An 18898-nucleotide genomic window follows, 5' to 3' on the forward strand; every position below is an offset into this window, starting at 1 on the left:
ATTTTCTGGAGCTACAGAACTCGAAATGGCGCGCTTCTAATTGAGTTGGAAAGTAGACATCCAGGGCTTTCCAGCAATATATAATAGTCCATACTTTGGCCAAGAATTGACGACCTAAACTGGCGTTCAACGCCAGCCTTCTGCCCAAATCTGGCGTCCAGCGCCAGAAAAGGATCCAAAACCAGAGTTGAACGCCCAAACTGGCACAGAAACTGGCGTTCAACTCCACAAATGGTCTCTGCACGTGCAACACTTAAGCTCAGCCCAAACACACACCAAGTGGGCCCCGGAAGTGAATTTATACATCAATTACTTACTCATGTAAACCCTAGTAGCTAGTTTATTATAAATAGGACCTCTTACTATTGTATTAGGCATCCTGGATTGTATTTTGATCCTGTGATCTTGTTTAGGGGGCTGGCCACACGGCCATGCCTGGACCTTCACTTATGTATTTTCATACGGTAGAGTTTCTACACTCCATAGATTAAGGTGTGGAGCTCTGCTGTTCCTCAAAGATTAATGCAAAGTACTACTGTTTTCTATTCAACTCTTCTTATTTCTCTTCTAAGATATCCATTCGCACCCAAGAACATGATGAAGGTGATGATTATGTGTGACGCTCATCATCCTTCTCCCTTATGAACGCGTGTCTGACAAACACTTCTGTTCTACATGAATTAAGCTAGAATGAGTATCTCTTAGATCTCCTAACCAGAATCTTCGTGGCGTAAGCTAGAATGATGGCGGCATTCAAGAGAATCCGGAAGGTCTAAACCTTGTCTGTGGTATTCCGAGTAGGATTCAATGATTGAATGACTGTGACGAGCTCCTAACTCGCGATTGCAGGGCGTTAGTGACAGACGCAAAAGGATAGTAAATCCTATTCCGGCATGATCGAGAACCGACAGATGAATAGCCGTGCCGTGACAGGGTGCGTGAGCATATTATTCACTGAGAGGATAAGATGAAGCCATTGACAAGGGTGATGCCTCCAGACGATTAGCCGTGCCGTGACAGGGCATTGGATCATTTTCCCGAGAGATGACCGAAAGTAGCCATTGACAGTGGTGATGTATCACATAAAGCCAGCCATGGAAAGGAGTAAGACTGATTGGATGAAGATAGCAAGAAAGCAGAGGTTCAGAGGAACGAGAAGCATCTCCATTCGTTTATCTGAAATTCCTACCAATGATTTACATAAGTACCTCTATCCCTATTCTATTATTTATTATTCGAAAACACTATTATCAATTTATATCTGCCTAACTGAGATTTGCAAGGTGACCATAGCTTGCTTCATACCAACAATCTCCGTGGGATTCGACCCTTACTCACGTAAGGTATTACTTGGACGACCCAGTGCACTTGCTAGTTAGTTGTATCGAAGTTGTGACAATCATGAATTAAGATCAGAGCACCAAGCTTTGGAGCCATTACCAGGATTTGTTCGAGCCTGGAGATCACAATTTCGTGCACCAGACGCACACGCGAACAGCACGCGTATGCGTCACAAGCTAAAAAACTGAAGGTCACGCGTACGCGAGATGACGCGTACGCGTGGATGGGCCAAAATGCAAAAAGGACGCGCATGCGTATGGGACGCGTACGCGTGGGTATAAAAGCTCTCCGTTCTCTGAATGAACGCTACACTCTCCTGGAAGTGAAATTCTGGCTCAATTGATCTGATTCCAAGCCCATTGAAACTTCAAAGCAAGTAGATCCCAATGACATCACTCAAAGGCAAAAGAAACAGTTAGAATAGGAATTTCATTTGAATTGTAATTTGTTTTCAATTTCAATTTCATTTTTAATTTAGGAATGCCTATAAAAAGGCTTTAGTTCACAGTTAGTAAGGGAGGCTTCACGGACAGTAGGAGTAGGAGTAGAATAGAAGGCTGGAAGATTAGAGACTCCATAGCTCTCTTGGAGGATTAGAGACTCTAGAGAGCTTAGTATAGTTTGATACACTTTTACCTTTCTGCACTTTTTACATTTCAGTATTGAATTCAATTTAGCTTATGCAATGTCAGTTTCTTGCAATTCTCTTCTACAACTTTCCTTTCTGCCAATTTTACATTTCCGTTCACATTGAGCTTGATTACTTTCCTGCAATTTACATTTTCTGTAATTGTTCTGAGAGCTATGATCTAGTGAATTTTTCCTTTCTGTTACTTGTCCTGAGTTCTGATTTACAGCTTCTTTAATTTCCCAGCACCCAATTCCCTTTACATTTGCTGTAATTTACGTTTCTTGCTCTTTAAGTTTCTGCCAATTTACCTTTTGCACTTTATACCTTCTGCAATTTATATTCTGTCAATACAGTTTCACCCAATTCACCACTGTTAGCTTAACTAGACTAATCACCTCACTAAATTTTCGTGATCCATCAATCTCTGTGGGATCGACCTCACTTCTGTGAGTTTTACTACTTGATGCGATCCAGTACACTTGTCGGTGAGTTTGTGTGGAATCATTTTTCTCTCATCAATGAGCTAATTGATGAATATTATGATACATTGCTTTGAAATGGGTTTGTGCTGAATTTCAGGTGAAAAGAGCAACAAAAAGGGAAGAAAACAACAAAACAAACCTGGGAGTGTGAAACTGGTGTGCCACTTGGAACAAACGCCATGAAAGTATATGGGCGTGGCACACCAGGAGCTGGACGTGGCATGCCAGTGTCGTTTTCCAGAGAGCAATGTTGAAGGCCGCAAAAGGGGCGTGGCACGCCAAGTCCATCACACACTATGGGCGTGCCACTTGAACCATTGGGCGTGGCATGCCAGTTCATCAATCCAGAAGGGACAACTGATGAGGCCATATTTTCCGATCCATTTTGGCTTGATCTAAATAGATTCTAGCACATGAACTCACACGTAAGTTCCAAAATAGCATACTTTTGTGTTTGATCCCTAATTTGATTCTGAATGGGAAAACATGCATTTTAATGCTTAGATTAGTGATTTTTAATTCCACTTTTATGTCATTCGATGCCCTGATATGGTTTGTGAGTGATTTCAGGCCTTGGAGGCAAGAATGGATGGGCAAAAGCGGAAGAAAGCATGTACAAGGGAGAAAACATGAAGAAAACAAGGAAAAGCACACACAGCAAAGTGTGCGTGCGCACAGCCCTGCGTGCATGCGCACAAGCAAGAATTTCCATGTGTGCGTACCCATAGGTCAATTTTCAGCCGCGCGTGCAGACGCACGCATCTGTGCGTCCACACAGGTCCCAACACGTGATTTCATTAATGATGCACGTGCTTCTTGAATTCTAAGGCCTTTTGGGCCATTTTGGAAGGCTTGGATGCTGATTTTGAAGTGCTATATGAGGGGAGAATCAACACATATCAAGACATTAGCTTACATTAGGTTTTAGTTTTAATTTTTCTTAGTATTAGGAAGCTTCCATAGGAGTAGGAGTAGTGTAGCATTGCTTTCCTAGGGTTTATCAATTTCCATTGTAGCATTTTATAGCAAGCTTTGATTTTGAATTTACTTCCTGAATTGTAAGTACTCTCAATTTCCTCTTTAATTCAAGCACTTTTACTTTCATTTTCCTTTTGGTTCAAGTTACTTTGTTCATATTGCAATTTTGTGTTTCTTGAAGTTTTGATTAATGAATTTTACATTTCATGCTTTCTTTATGCTTGATTGCTTGTTTATGTTTGGTTTTGTTGATAATTGGTTATAGCTTTCCATTTTACTTTGCAATTTTCCATGTCTTACTTTTATGCACACAAGGTGTTTGTGAAAATGCCAACTCTAGATTTTGAGTAGATTTTCCTACCTTGGCTTGTGGTTTGAGTCCCTAGGATACTAGAGTCATAATGTCCGACATTTAGTGGTAATTCTTGGGTAGTTAGTTGACTCTTGTTTCCATTGACACTAGCCTTTTATCAACTAGTTTGGTAAGTTGGTTAGGACTTATGGATTAAGGTCAATTATGCTTGCTTGACTTACTCCTCGATGGTTGGGGTTGACTAGGCGAGATTGACTGATGATAATTACCATAGTTGTGGTTATGGCAATGATAGGATTCCTCAGAAGCTCATTCCCAAGTCAAGGTTCTTTATTGCATTCCTTGCATTTTCACTAGTTTTGATCTCATTTCCCCTTTACTTGCATTAATTACAATTTTGATCATTGCTTAGTTCTTTTATTGCTTAGTTTCTTTAAACTTTCGTTCTTTGATTGCGCAAAATCCCATTTGTTCTCTTAACAACCGAAAGCATAACATTTCATTTGCATTGCTAGGGAGAACGACCCGAGGTTTAACTACTCTCGGTTAATTTGAATTAGAAATATTAAACTTTGATCGAGAATTACTTGTTGGTTGAGAACTATACTTGCAACGAGGTTATTTCTCCTTTTACCGAGAAGGAATTCTTAACCGACGAATTTGCTCGTGTCAAGTTTTTGGCGCCGTTGCTGGGGAATGCAAACGGTGTTATATCTTTTGGTTGTTGTAAATATGTTAATAGTGTAAATAGCTCTTTTTGGTTGTTTGTTTGCTTTTCCTAGTAGGTTTATGTTTATATTTTCTATGACTTTTTTACACCATCATCACAATACACCCCAATGGAACCCAAACACTTACCTTTATAGTCACCAATCTTACACACCATCACCTCACTATATACAAAACCCTTATCCTCATGAACTTGATTGCCAACCTTCATCACCTCAATCTTCACCTTCTTATATGGATCAAGCCACACAAGAAGTACTTTTCATGCTCATTCAAGAACAACAAGAGTTCCGGAAGAAGCAAGAGCAAGTCATGTCTACCCTAGCAAAAGCTTTGGATCAAGTAGCTTTGTGGCGTTCATGCCCCAAGCAAGAAATTCTAGTGGATGAACGTGTGGAACCAAGTGAAAAGTGTGGAGCAAAAGAAGGATTGCAACATCAAGAAGAAGATGTCAAGTCACAACATAAAGAGCAAAAGGAGATAAGTGAAGAGTGGGTAGGAATTGATCAAGAGGATTCCATCATTCAAGATTTTTTGTTCAACTTGGGTAACTTCTTCTATGACCTTCATGGATCTCCATTATTAGATTTGGAAGGAGATGTTGATGTGGACTTCACACAACCTCCAATTTTTTACTTGAGTGATGATGAAGAAGATTCAAAAGAGGTTGAGAAAGATTCTATTAGCCAAGAAGTGAAGATATTTGTGCAAGAACGAAATGAGCGGGTGAAGACTTCTCTAGCAAGATTTCTAGCCCCACATCAATATGCCGTTTTAGATATGGATGGTCAACTTCAAACCTTTCTTGGAGTAGCGGATGGTGAAGAGAAGAATGTTGATTGGCCAAGAAATGGGAAGTTCATCCAAGGTGCCAACATAACATTTGGAGCTCAATTATGGTGCAAGAGTCAATATAGTGGATTCTGGAGAGTGCACAAGTATATCAATGGTGATAGAAGAACTCAAGTATGGGATCCGGGCATATGTTTCAAGAATCAATACTTAAGGATCCTAGTTGCTAGCTTGAAGTCTCTTAAGAGTTTGAGGCAATTCATTTGGAACCCTGGAGGTCGAATCAATAGCAAACTTGGTTGGAGATTCAAGGAGGAGTGGAAGCATAAGCCGCCCTAACAAGGATCTCCTCACCAAGTCCAACTTAGGACTATAAACCAAAGTGCTTGGTGGGAGACACCCCGCCATAGTAATATCCTTCTAAGTTTCTCTCTTTTACGTTTTGTTTCATGAATAATTGGCTATATTTCTTGGTTGGTTTAGATTTATTTTGATGTTTGTTAAGTAATTCTAGTGAAATAATGTGTTTTTGGGAGTTTTGTGATGTTTTGGGACTTGAAAACCTATTTTGGATGTCAAAATTGATGCCTTAGAGCCAAAATTTTTGTTGCAGGAATAGAGACCTGTGGGTCCACACAGCCTTGTGCGTCCGCACAGTTCCCCTGTTTTTCAGTTCCTGTGTGTGCGCACAGCTACGTACGCACGCACACCCTTAAATACTCCCTTTGTTCGCAGTATACGCACGACTTGTGCGTGTGCACACCACCTTCTTTTTCCCTTCTATGCGACCGCACACCATGCGTGCGGCCGCACACTAAAAAAAAAAGAGATGCCCCTGTGCGAGCGCATAGCACCTGTGCGCCCACACAGACCTTGATTACTCCTCTGGCCGCAGCGCACGCACAAGCTGTGCGTGTGCACCCAACCCTCTTTCCTCTCTTGTGCGTCCGCACACCCTCCTGTGCGGCCGCACAGGACGAGTTTCACCTTCTGCCCGCAGCGTCCGCACGATCTTATGCACGTGCATACCCCATTCTTTCTCCCTGTGTGCGTCCGCACACGACCTTGTGTGTCCGCACAGGTCACTTTTCGAATGTTAATTCGAAAAGGGGGAGTGTCGCGCTTCAGTTTCCTCCCAACACCCCAACTTTCTCTCTCTCTTCTTTCTTCTTCTCTCTGAACCCAACCCTCCTCCTTACACCAAACCCTCCCCCAACCATCGCCGGCGAACCTCCGCACCGCCATCGCCAACCTTCCCTCTTTCCCCCTTCTCCCTTCCTCTTTCCTCTCTCTCCCCTCTACATTTCCCTTTCCCTGACTCTGCACACGCTCCTGCCACTGCGCTTAGCAGCCCTAGGCCGTGCATCTCTGTTCCGGCGAGCAACCGCCAACAGCGGCAGACCCCTGTGCCGCTGCACCCCTCTCTGTCTCGCCCTCACCTTCCTTCAATCCTTCTTCTTCTGCATTACAGGTTCAAGCCCTGTTTCCCTGCCCTATTTCATTTTTTTTCTGCCTCATTTTACTACTACTTTTTAGTTCTAATTTTAATTTTGTTCTAGTTACTAAGTGGCTTTAGGTTAGATGACCTGTGTTTCTGGATTCATTTTGTGATGTTCGCTGATATTGTTGGATGTTGCTGAGATTGAATGATGTTGCTATGTCTGAACTGTGATGTTACTGAACTGTGACTACTGCTATTATTGAACTGTGAGGACTGCTTGTAACTTCTGCACATACCATGCTTGATATAATGCCTAATTGGAATTTTTGATTCAATCTCTGTGTCTGATCAACACAAATTTTGAATTTTCTTCCATTTGACATTGTTAATTGCTGATTGTGAAAATATTCTTTTATTCTAATTGCTGCCTGAGATGGAATTGTTTATGCACTTTGTATTTCTGCTAGAACACCCATTTGAACCTGAAATATATAGCCTTGTTTCTTCTGTTGGTGTTCATTGTTCCTATGCATATTAGATTCCATTTGATGCATTGCTAGCTGAGCACTTATTTGTTAATTTTTACTGACACCTTTGTAAGTGCATAGCATGCTGAGTTACTGCAATATGTGCTGACTGCCAATTCCTTTCTGCTCATACACCAAACTGGCATTAAACTTCAAATTTTGAAATCTGTTTGGTGACATTGGTAGCAGTACATACATTGCTTTCTATATAATTGATCAAATGCTTATTCATGTATCCTCAACATTAGTGACCATACACACAACAACTTGTTCCTTTAAGTTTTTGAGTAATGCACCTTGTTTTTCAATCAAGCACTGCTTTGGACAAGAAGCTGTACGTATGTGGTCATTTTCTATCTTTTCAACATGAATATGTGTAAGCTTTCACTCTGACTTTGATTTTTGCCTTTTGTGCTAATTTTTCCAAACTCTTTCAACTTCGAAGGCACAATTGCACTAATCAATCTCTTCCAACTCAATTCACATACATAATGCACCTAAGTCATATATATGCTTTCATTGTTTGTTCACTCATTCATTTGTTACTTAGGTTGCCTGATCTTGGGAAAACACATTTTTCTTTGAATAATTGACTGTTTTATACATGTTCTTCCCTGATTAATGTTTGTTTACCTTATTGGCTTTTATTTAAATTATTTGATTATATCCTTCTTCTTCATGTGAATTTTATCTGTTTCCCCTGAGTTATATTCTATTTTTGTCTTTTTCAGGATGGCCCAGAAGGGAAAGGAGAAAGCCAATCCTTTGGCTCATCCTCCTCTCGTACCTCCCAGTGACCATCCAAATACTTTCATCAATGCTGAAGCCCAGGAACAGTACAAAAAGCTAGAAAAGCGCGCCTTTCATTATGAGAGAAAGCTAAACCTGCCTGAGAAATATGCGGATACAATTCTTAACAAAATAAGATTTTATCATTGGAGATTCGTAAAATCCGATCCGGTGGGAGTAAATGAACACCAGGTCAAGGAATTTTACGCAAATTTCCTCAAGAGGGATGCCCAAACTGTTTTTCTAAGAGGTGTCACCTTGGACACCTCTAATACTACTTTAGAGGCCCTCTTGGATATTCCCCATATTCCTCCGGCTCGAGACACTTATACTCAATTAATGACAGACGTGACAACGGGTAAGATCTCTTTGGATATAGTCCTGAAAAGATTGGCTAGCTTGAGGCCTGATGGGAATACAGCAAGGGAGAGCAGCCGGTCTCGTTGAGCATTGCGTGCACTGACCTCAACCCAGAGGCAAGGATCTGGCAGCAGATCATTGCCGATTACATTCTTCTGAGCACGCATGCCACGCAAATCAGAGTCCGGGTGGCAGTTCTGCTGTGGGCTATTCTGGAGGGGAAGAGGATCTCTGTTCTTCCCCTTATCAGAGAGTCGATGATGAAGGTGAACCAATAGCTGAAATACGACATTCACTTTCCATCACTCATCACCAGATTAGTAGCTTTATCTGGTGTAGAGAGACGCCCAACAGATCGGACGTCTGTCTACATTAGTAAGTAGCCATTTCTGCCATACGACGATTATGACGGGCCGTCTCAGAAGAAGAAGAAGACCATGGAGCCTTCATCAGCAGCAGTCGAGCCTTCAGCACCTCCTACAGCACCCGCACCCACACCCACACCCAGACCCCAGACACCATATGAGTTGTGCCGGGAGCTCCTTCAGACCATCCACCGATCCGAGTGCCGCAACACTCGCCGCTTCTAGTGGATAGTGGCAAAATTTGAGGGTAGATACCCTGGGCCACCTCCTCCAGATACACCAGAGCCTGAGGCCGAGGAGCTTGCATCTGAGGAGCCAGCAGCTGAAGCTGGCCAGGCAGTTGAACACCCTGAGCAGAGACCGGAGGAGCCCACAGCTGAGGAGGTAGTAGTTGAGAGAGCTGAGGAGCATAGAGCCGACGAGCCGCGAGTTGAGGAGCCGACATCTGTAGCCGAACCGAGAGCTGAGACAGCATCTGAGCCAGCTGGTCACACACTTGAGGAGCATCGAGCTGAGACCACCACACAGCCATCCAGCACCATCATTATCTACCAACATCATCATCACTCACCACCGCCAGGCGGTGTAGCTTCACATGGTTGACTCCTCCCCGAGTGATTCCTTTGGCACTGGGACAGTGCATGACTTAAGTGTGGGGGAGGATCTTCTATTTTTGGGTGTAAACATGATGCTAGGGCATTTTGGCCAATTTCACTGACCTTTTCTTTATGGTTTTAGGGTAGTTTCATGCGCTTTCTTAGGAAATAAGCAAGTTTTGGGTAAATATTCACTTACATCTTGATTCAAGCAAACATTGTGAATTTTACATGATTTCATAAGAATTATGCATGAATTAAATGACAAATTGAATGATGCACGTCTCATAACTTGGATTAGAGCTTTAATGCACTTTATTGCTTGATTTCAGGACAAAGGAAGCAAGGAGGAACCACGTTAGTCTAGCTAACGTGACCACTAACGTGGAATGAAGGCTAGTTTGCAACGTTAATAAGAAAAGTGATCGCCATTAACGCCTTCGTGAGCCATCATAGCCCACGTTAGTTGCCACGTTAACTATGTTAACGTGGAAGCTAACGTGGAAGAGAAGTAGAACTCCAACGTTAGTGGTAAAAGTAAGTGCCACTAACGTTCCAAAGTGGCAGTTGGCCACGTTAAGAATCACGTTAACTCAGTTAACGTGAACTCTAACGTGGATGAGGAAGATAATGCCAACGTTAGTGACACTCACCTTTGTCACTAACGTTGGACTAAGCTCATATTTGCCACGTTAAGAGTCACGTTAACCTAGTTAACGTGGACTCTAACGTGGAGGGAGCAAGGAATCACCAACGTTAGTGACACTCACCTTTGTCACTAACATTGGATTAAGCCACTATGAGCCACGTTAGTTGCCACGTTAATTACATTAACGTGGAAGCTAACGTGGAGAAGAGGGATGATGAGCCAACGTTAGTGACACTCACCTTTGTCACTAACGTTGGAGATGGCTATCAATACCATATTAGAAGTCACGTTAACCTAGTTAACGTGAACTCTAACGTGGGAAGTAGGGGCGTTTTGAAGCGTTAGTGACAAAGGTAAGTGTCACTAACGCTCTCGAAGATTTGGCAAGCCTACGTTAAAGGCCACGTTAACTATACTAACGTGAACTCTAATGTAGGGAGAAAGGGGTACTCTCAACGTTATTGGAAAAGGTAAACCCCAGTAACGTTTGCGAAGGGCCAAGAAGCAACGTTAGTGGTCACGTTAGTGCCACTAACGTTGAAGTTAACGTGGACCATTTTTGGGTTAGGAACGTTAGTGAAAAAGGTGATTGTCACTAGCGTTCTCGACCCCGCAGTTTCACTTAACGTTAACACCACTAACGCCCCAAGCTAAAGTCCATACCTACTGCACACTTTCTCTGCAAGTAAAGCTGAGCCCAATGAAGACGATAACTACTTTAACTCAAGATCCAAAGGCCCATATCCAAGACTTGAAGAGCCAACTAGAAGATCAGAAGAATAGTATAAATAGGGAGAACTTTGAACTAGAAGGGAGCTTTTTGGGCATTATTAGAATTACTCTCTGTATTTTTTACATTCTCTGCAACTTCTAGTTTAACTTTTCAGAATGCATTCTCCTTCTTTGTTTTCCATTCCCAGAGCTATGAACAACTAAACCCCTTTCATTGGGTTAGGGAGCTCTGTTGTAATTTGATGGATCAATAATAGTTTTCATTATTCTTCTTCTTTCTTTTCTCTTGATTTTACTAAAAAGCTTTCAATCTTCACCCAATTGAGTAGTTATCTTGGAAAAGAAGCTATTCATACTTGGATCTCTTCGGAACCTTGGAAGAGGAATGAAAAGATCATGCTAGAAATGCTTTCTCATGTTGGACCAAATTGGGGTTTGGATGGATATAGTGACATATAATCCTACCAACACTTTGATTTGGAAATACATGTGGTATAATCAGTGACCATACCTCATCTCTTCTCATGAGCAATTGGACCAAGGAATTGGCTATTGATCAAGATTTGAGAGATTGAATTACCAAGGAATTGGAATTCAATCACTTAAGATTGCCAAGGAGATCAATGAATGCATTGATTGAAGAAGAGATGAAAATGAACTTGATCCGGAGGATGCAACATCTCCTAAGCCCAATGAACTCCCCATTTCTGATCTTACCCATTCTCTTTAATTTCTGCCCATTACTTCTATGATCATCTTCCCCATTCCCATTTAAGATTCTGCAATTTTTTTTCCGTCATCTATTTTCAGCTCTTTATTTCCAGCATTTACATTTTCTGCTATTTACTTTCCCGCCATTTAATTTCCTGTAACTCTCAAACCAAATTCTGCTTAGCTCAACTAGAACATTCCTCCAATTAAAGTTTCTTGACCAATCAATCCCTGTGGGATTTGACCTCACTCTATTGTGAGTTTTTACTTGATGACAATTCGGTATACTTACCGAGGGAGATTTGTTAAGAGACAATTTTCCGTGCATCAAGTTTATGGCGCCGTTGCCGGGGATTGATTTTGTATCAACAATGATTAAATTGGTGGATAACTAGATTGAGCATTTTCCTTTTGTTTGATTTAGTTTCATCTGAGTAATTTACTTTCAGTTTTAGTTATTTCTTTCCTTTTACCTTTCACCTATTAGTGGTGTTACCTGCATTTTGTTTTAATATTTGCTTCCCTGACCCACTAACTGTTTGATATATTGCATCACTCACACTAATAGTATTTCTGCAGAAAATATTATCTGCATCTATCTTTCTTGCTTGTGCCTTATTGGTTGTATGACAGGTAGAAAAAGCAGGGCTTCAACTTTCTTTGATTCTGAACCTGAGAGGACCTTCCTTAGATTAAGGAGGGAAGCAAGAGAGAAGAGAGTAGTTGGTGCTGAGGAAGAGGAGGAGTACATTGAACCAGACATGAATGAGAATATGGGGAACCATCATGAAGAAGAGGCTCACAACCATGGCAGAGAAGGTCCAGCGCATCAGGCTGGACAAGAGAGAAGAGTTCTGGGTTCTTACATCAACCCAAATCCAAGAAACTGTGGAAGTTGCATCCAAAGGCCAAGCATACATGCCAACAACTTTGAACTAAAGCCACAGCTCATCACCCTTGTTCAAAACAATTGTTCATTCAGAGGAAGTGTCCAAGAAGACCCCAAATAACATCTAACCACCTTCCTGAGGATATGCGATACTGTGAAGTCTAATGGTGTTCACCCTGACACCTATAGACTACTTCTGTTTCCCTTCTCACTCAAGGACAAAGCATCTAAATGGCTGGAATCCTTTCCAAAGGAGAGTTTAGCAACCTGGGAAGACGTGGTGAACAAATTCTTGGCAAGATTCTATCCTCTTCAACGAATCAACAGGTTGAGAGCTGAGGTACAAACCTTCAGGCAGTAAGATGGTGAGACTCTATATGAAGCATGGGAGAGGTTTAAGGACCTGACAAGAAGATGCCCGCCAGATATGTTCAATGAATGGGTGCAGTTGCACATTTTCTATGAAAGCCTTTCGTATGAATCAAAGAAGGCAGTAGACCACTCATCCGGGGGATCTCTGAATAAGAAGAAGACCATTAAAGAAGCCATAGATGTCATTGAGACTGTAGTAGAGAATGACTACTTCTATACTTCTGAAAGAGGCAACACTAGAGGAATGATGGAGCTGAACAATGTGGATGCACTGCTAGCTCAAAACAAGCTTATCACCAAGCAGTTGGCTGACCTTACCAAAAATATGGAGAGGAATCAAGTGGCAGCAATCACCACGTCAGCAGTAGCTCAAGAAGGAGTGAATGAAGAAGCATAAGGTGATCAGGAACAAGTCAACTACATTGGAAATTCACCTAGGCAGAACCATGACCCATACTCCAAAACATATAATCCTGGTTGGAGGAACCACCCAAACTTTGGGTGGGGAAACCAACAGGATCAAGGCCAAGATCAGAGACGCCACAACCCCAACAACAATGCAGCTCACCAACACTCCACACAGAGGTCATATCAACACCCACCTAACAACACCTCTCAACATCCATACCAATGTCAAAATGGCCCTTCTCATCCTTCCAATCTCAACTCTCCATCATCGGAAGAAAGACTATCAAGGATTGAGACTCTACTTGAGGGCATATGTAAGGAAATCCAAGATAACAAGGTGTTCAAGGAGGAGGTGCGAGCCAATATCAAGAACCAGGGAGACACCATCAAGAGGCTGGAGTTTTAAGTGGGATACATTTTTGAGAAGATCCCCAAACCTACTGATAGCTTCCCAAGTGACACAGAAAAAAATTCGAGAGGTGAAGCAAAGAAGGTCAGCTGGGAAGATTGCAAGATGGTTACTATAAGTGATAAGGAGACTGAGGAAGAGCCGAACAAACCATTAGAACAACCTGAAGATACATCAGCAGGAAAGCAGGAAGAGAATCATCAAGAAACCATAATCACATAGAAGGAGCTGCTAAGACTCTATGCACCCTTTCCTCAAATACTCAATGGTGGTGTAGAGAAGAGAATATACTCAAGGTTTCTTGACATGTTTGCATCTCTCCATGTAAACATACCATTCATCAAGGCCCTCCAACAAATGCCCTCATACATTAAGTATATGAAGGAGCTGCTAACTAGGAAAAGCTGACTCAAGGGAGGACAAACAATAGTGATGAATAAGGAGTGCAGTGCTCTCATTCAAACAGAGTTGCCTACAAAAAGGAAGGACCCAGGGAGTTTTCACATCCCCTGTGCCATAGGAGAAACACTGATTGATAAGGGACTCTGTGACCTGGGAGCAAGCATCAACTTAATGCCTCTATCTCTAATGAAGAGGCTGCAGATCACTGAGCTAATGCCCACAGACGTAGTCATCAGGCAGGCTGACAAAACTCAAAAACAAGCAGTGGGAGTGGTTGAAAATGTGTTGGTGAAAGTGGGAAACTATTTCCTCTCCACCGATTTTGTCATATTGGAAATGGAAGAGAGTCCCATCCACCTAATCATATTGGGAAGACCGTTCCTCGCTACAGCCAGAGCACTCATAGATGTGGAGCGAGGAGAGCTAATACTGAGGATAAATGATGAACAACTCGCATTCAATGTCTTCAAACCCTCACAAGAAGCAGACTAGGAAAACAAGGAACCAAGAGAAAATCACAACAAAGCACTGGTGGAAGAAACAAGCACTGAAGCACAAAATGTACACCTGGGAATCCCCTTGGTTGATAAGCAAAACAGCCAGAAGGTGTCACAGCTAAAGGAAACTCAAGTGGAGCCAAAATCACCAGAATCATATGAGACCAGTAACAAAATCTCCCTAGGAAAAGAGACCACAAAGAGCAGGATAACAGCAAAAGAAACAAAGAAGAAGGCACTAAGGAGATGGAGGAACAAGAAGATCCCTACAGAAGATTTCTCTCCAGGGGATAAAGTGATCTCAGCTTACTTCCCAGATATTCCACCTCATCTCCCCACCATCCCATCTCAGCTACCCAAGGTTTTCACCATCAATAAAGTTCTCTCCCTAGAACATGTAGAGATCCTTGGTGAAGCCAATGGATATAGGTTTACTGCAAGAGGAGAAGATCTGAAGCACTACCAGCCACCCTGACAAAAGGCAGAATGTCAAGCTAGTGACGCTAAAGAAGCGCTTCATGGGAGGCAACCCATGTTTTACATGCTTTTAAAGTAGTTAATAAAGTAAGGTTCATGAAATTCAAATCAACTTTGACATATCCTTGAATGCAACATATAGTGAAGAACAAGTTTGGTGTTCAAGGCACACTAAGAGAGCATGAATGCAACTCATAGCATGTCACTCTTAGCACCTTGAACAAATCTTCTTACACCACAGTGCCACAAACTAAGTTTGGTGTCACCAATGTTGCATACATGGACATTTAGTTGGTTATTTGGTTTGCACTCATGAATAGCAATTAGTAACTAGAAACAAAAATTTTAAAAAGTAGTTACTCTTTCTCTTCTTTTCAAATTTTGCCGCCACTTTCCACAATTTTATTAATCATATTTCTTTTATTTTGTAGGAGAATTGATGGGACAATTGAAGGGGGGTTCGGCCACCATAAAAAGAGAGGACTATACACGTGTCTTCAAGGGGATTGCATTGGGAATTGTTGCCATGCAACATTGGAAGAAGAATAAGCTTGGAAACTGAACCAACCCCATCATAAAGTTGATGATCCTTGTGCTCATCCATTGCTAAACCCCATCCGTCCATCACACACCCACTCCATCAATCCACACCTTCCATTCACTCACCACTTTCCTATATAAGTGATTCCTAGTCCGTACTTCCCTTCACATTCCAGCAACCACTTCTTCAGACTTCTCACTCTCGAAGTACAATTCTCCAAGCTACACCCTATCCAAACCCAACCGAATTCCACCACTTATCCACAACCCCTCAACACTTTCACACATCAACTCTTACTTATGGCATCATCGAGCTCCAAGAGGCAAAAGAGAAAGGAACCGATTGAGGGCAGCCCTTTTGATGAAGAGAAATTCAAAACTGCATTCCATGAACTTGAATTTGAACGGATAAAGCTCAAAAAGATATTGCCTGAGTTAACATTCCAGTTCAACGAGGATGAATGCCCACAGATTCGAGAGAAGATCGAACAAAGGGGTTGGCAAAGGCTCACGAACCCAGAAGCAAAGATAAATGCAAACCTCATCAAAGAATTCTATGCAAATGTGGTCAGAGAAGACAAAACTAAGGCCCCCACCTTCAAAAGTTAGGTGAGAGGAACAGAGGTGGACTTCAGCCCCAATGCCATAACGAGGGTTCTTCAGCTGAAATCGCCACATTTTGATGAGCCCAGTTATCACGTGAGAATAAATAATGGCCCCGACAATGATGAACTTGAAGAAATTGTGAATGATATGTGTGTTATAGGATCTGACTAGGAAAGGTATTCGGATAGAAGACCTCGGTTCATCAGGAGAGGAGACCTCATCCCGGAAGCCAAGGGATGGTTTGAGCTCGTGAGGAGATCTATCCTCCCAGCTACAAACAATTCGGAGGTTAACACTACTCGAGCCACTATGGTACATTGCTTAATAAAGGGTGGAGGCATCAATGTGCATGAGATTATAGCTGAGGGGATTCAAGAGTCAGCTGAGAAGAATGATCCAGGTGCTAGACTTTGGTACCTCAGCACCATCCTTAGACTGTGTACGAAAGCCAAGGTAGTCTTCGAAGACAACAATCCAAGTTGGGTAAACCCTGGAAGGTCAATCACGTTACAGCGAATAACTTATGTGGCACCCGCCCAGTAACAAAGAAGGCCTCAAATAGGGAAAAGAACATCACAAGAAGGACCTCACCAAGAAGAACATCATCAGGAAGAATACCAGCAAGAAGAGTACTATGATCCAACCAATATAAATCTGGGCCACATTCAAGGAGCCATTGAGGACTTGGCAAGGAGATATATGGAAGGGCAAGAGCAATAACTACACATTTAATCCCAAAGGATGGATCGTCAAGAAGAACTCCTTTCTAATTGGATGAATCAACAAGGGGAGTGGCAGAAACAGCAAATGGAACACTACTCCCAGCTCACTCAAGCCATCAATCAAGTGACTGAAAGGCAAGAACATCAAGATAAACGCCTTCAAGAACTCAACCAACGTCAGCTAGCTCAAACAAAGGCATTCAATGAGTTCAGCGTACTTAATGAAGGACGGCAACTACATAGGGAGGAGTTCAACATAAACACTCAAGCCAAGTTGAACTATATGTCTGGTCATATGCATAATCTGCACTCTGCAATCCCTAGGTATGATGTAGTCCAAAAAGATCTAACAGAACAAGAGGAAAGGAAGGTGAAACAGCAGAAGGAAACATTGAAAAAGAAGATGGAAGATGCTGGCTTCTGGAAAAAGTTGATTGGAAAAGGAAAGGGAAGTGGGAGTTCAAGCACTCAAGAAAAACACAAAAAGGACAAACAAGAGGGAGAGCATGAGCAACCCCATGAGTAAAAGGTGGTGGAGTTCCCTCATTATCCCATCTTTTTCAAGTTTTAAATAAGGAAAATCATGTATGAAATAGAACATGCTTCTATGGTAGTTTAGGTTTTTCTTGCCTTTTTCATATGTGTGCTGGTTCAAGTTACCTATCTTCATCTGCATCTTGCTTATTGTATGTTTGTCCTTTTAAGCTAAATAAAAAGAGATGTTATGAAAGACCAGAGTGATGTTCAATTTGTGGAGTAAGTTCTTAGATTTGTGGTGTAGTAATCACTTAGTTAAGTTGGTTCACCAACAAGGTGGGAAGGCAACTATCTGTCCTGAATCATATGCTTGAAACACACCCCATGAGACTAGCTAAATAATAAGATCCCAATAAGAAAAAGGAAAAGAACAATAAGAGTTGAAAAAGAAAGAAAGGTAATAAAGAATAAGGCTAGGCACTAAGGGCTTGAACCTTGAGGGATGTGTCTGTGGTGCTCTTGTACCAAGGATCTGCTTGGATGAATAAGTTCTTAGGAGTGCTTCATCACTTGGTAACTTGGGTTAACTAACTCGGGATTATCAACTGAAAATCCACTATCAAGAGCAACCTTGCTACAGAATATTTAGTAACCCAAAGAGGTGCTGGACACCAAGACCTCAAGGAAAGAAAATAACAAACCATGTGCCTGTGGTATGCATGTATGGGGGAGAGAGACTTGAGGGAGTAAGTCCTTAGGGGTGTTTCAACACCTAGCACCTTGAACCAACTGGTTCGGGAGTGTTGGCTGAAAACTTATCTTAAAGAGTCGCCCTCTCACAGAACACTTAGCCTAAGGATGCAATAAACCTTGGAAAGACAAAGGGATCAATAAATAACAGTCTCAAAGGGTGCAATCAAGTGAGTATTCCAAGGCATGATAAAGGTTTGAAAGCTAGTAAAGGAATGAACCTAAGTTGCTATGCATGAAACCCTATAAAACCAAGGACATGACTTCCACAAGAATGATTCATTCATCTTGTCATTTCATTCATCATTCTCTTGTTCCAGTACTTGCTTAGGGACAAGCAAGCTTTAAGTTTGGTGTTGTGATGTCAGGGCATTTTGGCCAGTTTCACTGACCTTTTCTTTATGGTTTTAGGGTAGTTTCATGCGCTTTCTTAGGAAATAAGCAAGTTTGGGTAAATAATCACTTACATCTTGATTCAAGCAAACATTGTGAATTTTACATGATTTCATGAGAATTATGCATGAATTAAATGACAAATTGAATGATGCACGTCTCATAACTTGGATTAGAACTTTGATGCACTTTATTGCTTGATTTCAGGACAAAGGAAACAAGGAAGAACCACGTTAGTAGCCACGTTAGTCTAGCTAACGTGACCACTAACGTGGAATGGAGGCTAGCTTGCAACATTAATGAGAAAAGTGATCGCCATTAACGCCTTCGTGAGCCATCATAGCCCACGTTAGTTGCCACGTTAACTATGTTAATGTGGAAGCTAACGTGGAAGAGAAGTAGAACTCCAACGTTAGTGGTAAAAGTAAGTGCCACTAACGTTCCAAAGTGGCAGTTGGCCACGTTAAGAGTCACGTTAACTCATTTAACGTGAACTCTAACGTGGATGAGGAAGATAATG

General features: G+C 41.9%; 1 non-coding gene across 1 annotated transcript; it reads right to left on the bottom strand.

The window, feature by feature from the left end:
* Positions 1 to 12650: 12650 nt before the first annotated feature.
* On the bottom strand, positions 12651 to 12757 carry LOC148568159 (small nucleolar RNA R71). The gene has a single exon (XR_015881449.1). It is a non-coding gene; the product is annotated as a small nucleolar RNA R71 (small nucleolar RNA).
* Between the last annotated feature and the right edge of the window lie 6141 nt (positions 12758 to 18898).

Source organism: Arachis ipaensis, chromosome B4 (assembly GCF_059453495.1).
Source record: "Arachis ipaensis isolate K30076 ecotype BB chromosome B4, ASM5945349v1, whole genome shotgun sequence".
NCBI classification, from domain to species: domain Eukaryota; kingdom Viridiplantae; phylum Streptophyta; class Magnoliopsida; order Fabales; family Fabaceae; genus Arachis; species Arachis ipaensis.